The 6,112-nt window shown below is 38.5% G+C and overlaps 1 protein-coding gene and 1 long non-coding RNA gene across 4 annotated transcripts in view; one reads left to right on the top strand and one right to left on the bottom strand.

Moving 5' to 3' along the window:
- Positions 1-877: 877 nt before the first annotated feature.
- On the bottom strand, positions 878-1,918 carry LOC118498437. Its single transcript, XR_004900926.1, has 2 exons — positions 1,579-1,918; positions 878-1,393 (listed from the first exon to the last, which is right to left on the bottom strand). It is a non-coding gene; the product is annotated as an uncharacterized LOC118498437 (long non-coding RNA).
- Positions 1,919-1,989: 71 nt separating this feature from the next.
- Positions 1,990-6,112, top strand: part of DNAAF6 (dynein axonemal assembly factor 6) — a 64,261-nt gene continuing 60,138 nt past the window's right edge. Inside the window, exon 1 of one of the 3 annotated variants that reach the window (XM_036016499.1) lies at positions 1,990-2,064. The gene's annotated coding sequence lies outside the window, so the exon portion shown is untranslated. Of the gene's footprint in view, positions 2,065-2,550; positions 2,769-6,112 lie in introns of those variants that run through there. The other 2 variants (XM_028523152.2, XM_036016500.1) reach the window with 2 other exon arrangements.

The raw sequence follows: 6,112 nt of genomic DNA, 5'->3' as shown, positions 1-6,112 counted from the left end.
TCCTCAAGCCCTAAGTTTCTATATTTACAAAATTCTCCAAGGAAGTCAAATACTTGAATATTTATCTCAGATCCAGGACCCATCTCCTACCTTCTTAACTCATCAACCCTGGAGAATACAATGCTTAGCATTGTATTTCACCTTGCCAAGAGCAGGCCAAACCTTGAGGTGGTGATTATATCCATAAAGATAAAAAGCATTTGTTTCTCAGGAAGAAAACTACTATTTATTGAATACTTGTGAGCCTGGCCCTGTACCAAGTACTTTGTAGATTCTACATGAACCACCATAGACCACAGAACCAGTTCCAGGAGTGAGACAAGGAAATCTGCATTTGTAACAAATATCCTAATTAATTCCTAAACGCACACAAGTTTGAAAATCAAAGGTCTAAGGGCCAGCGTTTTTCAACCTGTGAATGACAATTTATTAGTGGGTTGTGATCTACATTTTAAAAGTATATATAATGGAAAATATTTGAGTCCACTACATGTACTAAGTACTTATTCTGCAAAACAGATATCAGTTATATATCTGTATTATGTGCTGGGTCACAACATAGAATTTATTTACTAACTGTGAATCACTGCCAAAAGGTCTGAAAAGCATGAGCTAGGTATTATGGACTTAGAATATTGCAAAATGAGGTGGAACAGAAACAAAAAAGCGAAGAGATAGCATAACACATATAACTTAAGCTCCTTAAGTACCTAGCCAAAACAAAAGACACTTAAACTCTGATCATCTATAGGGATAAAGCTCAAGAAACAAAACAAAAGAAAAAGAGGGAGAAAGAATAAGGGGTATTATGGTACAAGTAATTTGGCCAAAAAGCCAATAACTTGGCTTTAGAGAAAAATGACTATTTTACCTCCGTTTTTGTTTGTTTACCATGGTAACAAGTAGAATAAACACATTACTCCAGCTTCCCTATCCCCTTCCCCATATGTGGTGAAAGTTAGAAAAACATGACAGCAGAAAGAAGGAAATTATTTTACTTAATTCATTATCGAATTCCAAGCCCTGGATAACCAAAAGTAACCATCCGTTAAAATCATTCTATGTCTTCTTGCTTACAAAACTCAAATAAGGAATGCAGGACCCCACCAGCGAACAGAGCTAATCAGTTCCAATACTCCAAAGCCATCTCTGTTTTACCCCTTTGATTAAAACCAAACCACGGAATCTGTCGGAACCTACGGTCACTAGTGTACCTCTAAGTGAAGATACTCTGATTGCCAGAAAGTGACAAGACAGAAGCGCACCTGCATTTCTCCACTCTCAGGCGGGAAAGCGGGTCATCGGGTCCTGCGATGTCCCGGGAAGTGGGAGCCACGGAGAGTTCCAGCTGGTGCCTAACAGAACCCACGTGACCGCGGAAGGGGTGCTCCAACTGCGGCTCCAGACACAGACTTGCCCACAGCCGCGGGGGGAAAAAGTGCGATCTCACTCTACACACATGAGCACTAAGCCAGGGCGGAACCAAAACTCTTGTCTCTGTCTCAGGGTGGGAAGGAGTCTTGGGGAGCAATTGTAGAGCAGCCGAAAACCTCTGAACCGCTGGACCACGGAGCCTACCCTTCCGCTCCAGCAACTCTGGAGTTGTCCAATCTGGAATCCGGGTACTGGAAAAGTTTAATGAAGAACAAGCCTGCGCACGACCCGGACAAGCAAAAACCCTTGGTGGCTAGCGCTACTGCCGATCACTATCAACACCCCAAAGTAATTGGGTAGCGGCCAGAAAGGCGGGCTGGGCTCTACTGTGGCCGGAAATAACCGGACTCCACAGAACACAGTTCCCGCTGGAGTGACGTTGGCCAACACAGAGCTGGTCGACCTAGTCAAGAGGAAAGGGCAGCCATAGACCTTGACTGGCAAGCGCTCGGATTGGTTGATTTTAGTATTGTTTCAAAGGAGACTCTTCCACAATTGGCCACGAAAGTCAAGCGGAAACCCGGAGGTGGGTGGGCGGGGGGCGGGGGAAACGAAATTGTTACCCAGGCAACAGACGCAGAGCTCTGGGCTATTTTCTGAGCCTAGCCTGTGACCAGAAAACTGACCCAGGTGAGGAACCCATACCTTACAAGGGGGTGGAAACAAAGGGTCCTCAGATCTCGTGGCTATCAGAGAAAAGTGGGGAGTACTCTAGGTACTTAACGCTGAGAAATAGCCCCCGCCGCCCACCCCAAAAGCTGCAAGTCGCAGATAGAACAAATCCTAAATTCCCCTGCCCGAGAAACTCTAAGCAAAAAGCTTTAACAAAACTCAGTGTTATCAGAATGTGAATTAGAGAGGGGGCAGTTTTACCATACAGGGGATGGATGCTGATCGAATGTCAGAAAGCAACAATAAGCAAGTGTAGGCTTCTCAAAGCCTTGTACTCCACTCACACACTTAAGACGATTGTAACACGAATTTGAGAGTCAAAACTACGTGTCCTGGGTAAATCTGGGTGCTCCAAGTGGGAGTTTTACACGTATAGGCATGATTTATCCTGGACCACCACGCCTTGGTTGGGATATAATTTTTAGGGAGTATAATGCTGAAAAAAATTGGCCTGTGCCATTGTTACTTGGACGACGTTTGGTGTTCTAGAACGTGAACGTCCTGGCCTGCGGGTTCTAACCGACTTTGGTCAGATCCCTTGAGGAGTGAGAGGCAGTCAGTCCATACTTAGTGGACTGGAGTGTAGTGTATAAAGACAACTTGTACCTATCAAACCTGCTACTCGTCAAGGGCTAATTGGGAAAGTACGGCCCTGTCATCCGGTAAGAAACTATCAAAAAATGAAATTTGAGTGAGGGGAGAAAACTGAATTTGACCAAGAGGTGGGGGTCATGTCTCCTAAGAGTTTCCTGTTGTGCAAAGGATTCAGGACAGAGACTATTTCCTAAAGAATATGGAGAAAACAGGACTCTTGGGGAAATTTTTCAAATTACTGAAGGAAAACTTTTTGTCCCAACTACTTTTTAGATAGAGGTGAAACTTGAGAATGAGACAGAGAAACAGGAAAAGTTATTGACAGGTGTGTTAAGTTTGGCTAAAATCAAAAAGAAGCTCATTTCTTGACCTTTAGGTTTATGAAAAATTCCAGGTACTTTCAAAAATAATCTTCCATTAAATATATTTTAAGTTTGTTACAAAACTCTTTTAAGTCCTCATAGTTCTTCATGCCTTGGTACATTGAGTGGCAGTGAAATTTAGAGACATAAAAAAAGAACCCATTCTTAGTTTTGTAAACATAAAGATGAATTATTTTAACGGACACAGATTCATGGATGTGTATAGTTGTGAAAAAATGTAAAAAAGGGGAAATAATTAGCTAGTATATTATAATTTAATTCAGACATAGGCAAAGGTGATATTTACTTTTGTGTTTTCCAAAGAATATTAATACCACTATTGCTAAATAAGGCATTATGTAAGTAAAGTTGCAAAACAAATGCCAAGTTTATTTAAGAGAGTACATGGATTTTTGAATACTTGGAGATATTCAGCTATAAATAGTGCTTTATAAAGGAGTATAGATTTACCTGTTAAACAGCTTCCCAAAGGATTCTATTTGGAGATTCTTTATTATTATTTTATTTACTACATATAGTTAAATTTATAAAATAGCATTATTTTTTGAATAGTCTAAAAACCACAGTTTTCACTAATTTAACCTGGACTTCTCTCCAATTAGTTCAAGTCAAAGAGCCATCACCATTGATACTGTGAATGGAGGCAAATCAAATAGAAAGCATGACCCTAACCCTCACAACCAAGTTATTGATATTGCTTCAGTGCTATTGGTCTGGAGCTATTCTGGTTGAGCTTGTATAGTCCCTAACTGGTTCCAATGTTTTGGTAATGAGCCAGTTTTGAAGTGACCAGCTCTTTAGCTCACTGTGGTCCTAAGGGCTCCCGTTGATATAGGAAAATCAGAAACTCTGTCTGGAATATGCTTCCATTGGGATTGGCCTAGCAAAGGAAAGTGAAATAAATAAAAACAAAGGGCCCAGAAAATTTATTTTCCAAATAACCAAATCTCAAGTAAAAGATTTAGTAATACATTTTAAATGAAACTCCTACTTAAATTTTTCTTTTTTTTTTTTTTTTTTTTTTTTAAATTTTTCTTAGTTTAAATTTATTGGCCTATTTAAGTGGCAATGTGATTCAAACATAAGCATTGTGACTCTAGAATATATTTTTATCCCTGCACTACACTGCCTGAGTAGTCTGGGCAAAAGGAAGAATATATTCCAAGGGCAGAAGATTATTGGGTATTAATTTGGGTAACTGTTTAATAAATAGTTCAGTTTTTAACAAAATGCAAATTACATGTAGGAGAATTATAGGAGGGAAGGGAAGAAAATTAAGTTGGGGTAATATCCTGAAGAACCTTGACTGCCGGTCTCAAGATAAACTTAATGTATATCAAATTTACAAATAACATAGCTCTACAAATAAATAACACTGCATAGTTCATAAAGAAACATCTTGACTTAGTTTTACCAATGTTATCTGTTTCTGTCAAATGAATATCTTTAATATCTTTTAAATAAATTCTACTAAATTATTTGTAATGTGTTAGACTTCTAAAAAGCTAGTAGAATATTAGTTCCATTAAATTTAGAATTTTTTCAAGAATTCACCTTGTTTTCCTCTTTTGATGCTACTGGTGATTCTTTTGTTGTCTCAAAATTTAATATCCACAAACCTGTCATGATTTATCATATTGTGTTTACAGATTATTATTACAGTGGATTTAATACAGTTGTTTTGCTAAAGTGCCAATTATATTGTGATAACTTTACTCTAATTTAGCTTAGTACAAATGTATGTTATTTTATGCCAACATAACTTGGAATTTAAAAAGTCAAATTCATAATATGCTTCAGATAAATAGAATGTTACTATAAATTATTGTGTGTGATTTGTTTAACAAATACACTCAAACATATATGTCCCAAGGAGTGGCATCCCCTTTAAAGCAGTTGGAAGACTACACACTCATTTTAATGTTCTTGTTATTGCTCATAATACTTTGAAACTACTCTCTTAGAATTGCCTTGAGGCCAATAATACATTCTTTTGAATATCCTCACTGTAGCAAATCTTCATATTTTGAAAGTGGATGTGATATCTAGATATATCTAGAAATTACTTGGAGATAAATCTCATGTGTTATGAAACTGAGTCATACCATAATGGTACCTATGTTTTTGGTAGTACATATTAAGGAATTCAAAAATATTTTGAGCATTGATAGCATAATTTTTATCAGTGCATAACCTTCCAAAGGAACTACTTTATTTTATATTATTGTTATTAAGATTTTATTTGTTTAATTTTAGAGAGCAGGGAAATGGAAAGAGAAAGAGAGGGAGAGAAACATCAGTGTGTGACTGCCTCCTGTGCACCCCCTACTGGGGGCTTGGCATGCACCCCAGGCATGTGCCCTGACTGGGAATTGAACTGGCAGCCCTTTGATTCACAGGTCTGCGCTCAATCCACTGATATACACCAGCCAGGGCTACTTTATTTTATTTTTAAGTATGTATTTTTGATTATACTATTACAGTCGTCCCAATTTTTTTATCCCCTTTACCCCCCTCCTCCCTGCACTGCCCCTACCCTCCAGCATTCCCCTACCCACTCAGTTCATGTCCATGGATTGTACATATACATTATTTGGCTTCTCCATTTCCTATACTATTCTTAACCTACCCCTGTATATTTTGTGCCTACCTATCATGCTTCTTACTCCCTGTATCTTTCCCCCCATTCTTCTCCTCCTCTTCCCCACTGATAACCCTCCATGTGATCTCCATTTCTGTGATTTTGTTCCTGTTCTAGTTGTTTGTTTAGTTTGTTTTTGTTTTGTTTTGTTTTTAGGTTCAGTTATTGATAGCTGTGGGTGTGTTGTCATTTTAGTCTTCATAGTTTTGATCTTCTATTTCCTAGATAAGTCCTTTTTAAAAGATTTTATTTATTTATTTTTAGAGAGGGAAGGGAGGGAGATAGAGAGAGAGAGAGAGAAAGAAACACCAATGCGTGGTTGCTGGAGGTCATGGCCTGCAACCCAGGCATGTACCCTGACTGGGAATCAAACCTGCGACATTTTGGT

The sequence above is a fragment of the Phyllostomus discolor genome, chromosome X (assembly GCF_004126475.2).
Source record: "Phyllostomus discolor isolate MPI-MPIP mPhyDis1 chromosome X, mPhyDis1.pri.v3, whole genome shotgun sequence".
NCBI lineage: Eukaryota > Metazoa > Chordata > Mammalia > Chiroptera > Phyllostomidae > Phyllostomus > Phyllostomus discolor.
Note: the sequence above shows the minus strand (reverse complement) of the source record. Positions and strands in the feature narration are given on the sequence as shown.